This window comes from Glycine max, chromosome 17 (assembly GCF_000004515.6).
Source record: "Glycine max cultivar Williams 82 chromosome 17, Glycine_max_v4.0, whole genome shotgun sequence".
NCBI classification, from domain to species: Eukaryota; Viridiplantae; Streptophyta; class Magnoliopsida; order Fabales; family Fabaceae; genus Glycine; species Glycine max.
The window spans coordinates 16894851-16895399 of NC_038253.2; the positions used below are offsets into that span (position 1 = coordinate 16894851).

The 549-nt window shown below is 43.5% G+C and overlaps 1 non-coding gene across 1 annotated transcript; it reads right to left on the minus strand.

The window, feature by feature from the left end:
- Positions 1-442: 442 nt before the first annotated feature.
- LOC113000004 (small nucleolar RNA R71) lies at positions 443-549 on the minus strand. Its single transcript, XR_003265277.1, has one exon. It is a non-coding gene; the product is annotated as a small nucleolar RNA R71 (small nucleolar RNA).

A 549-nucleotide genomic window follows, 5' to 3' on the forward strand; every position in this document is an offset into this window, starting at 1 on the left:
TCTTGAGCATTATAATTTTGAGCATTCTGATTCTGAGCATTCTGATTTTGCACATTCTGAGAACATGGCACAACCTCCACCTCGTGAGAGGACTCTAAGGGAAATGGCTGCACCTGATTTCACCTACGAAAGCTTGTGCATCCAATACCCTGATGAGGATGTCCCATATGTTCTTAAGACTAGACTGATTCATTTACTTCCAAAGTTTCATGGCCTTGCAGGTGAAGACCCTCACAAACATTTGAAAGAATTTCACATTGTCTGCTCCACCATGAAACCCCCAGATGTCCAAGAGGATCACATATTTCTGAAGGCTTTTCCTCATTCATTAGAGGGAGTGGCAAAGGACTGGCTGTATTACCTTGCTCCAAGGTCCATCACGAGCTGGGATGACCTTAAGAGAGTATTCTTTGAAAAAAAATTCCCTGCTTCTAGGACCACAGCCATCAGGAAGGATATCTTAGGTATTAGACAACTTAGTGGAGAGAGCCTGTATGAGTACTGGGAGAGATTTAAGAAACTATGTGCCAGTTGCCCCCACCATCAGAT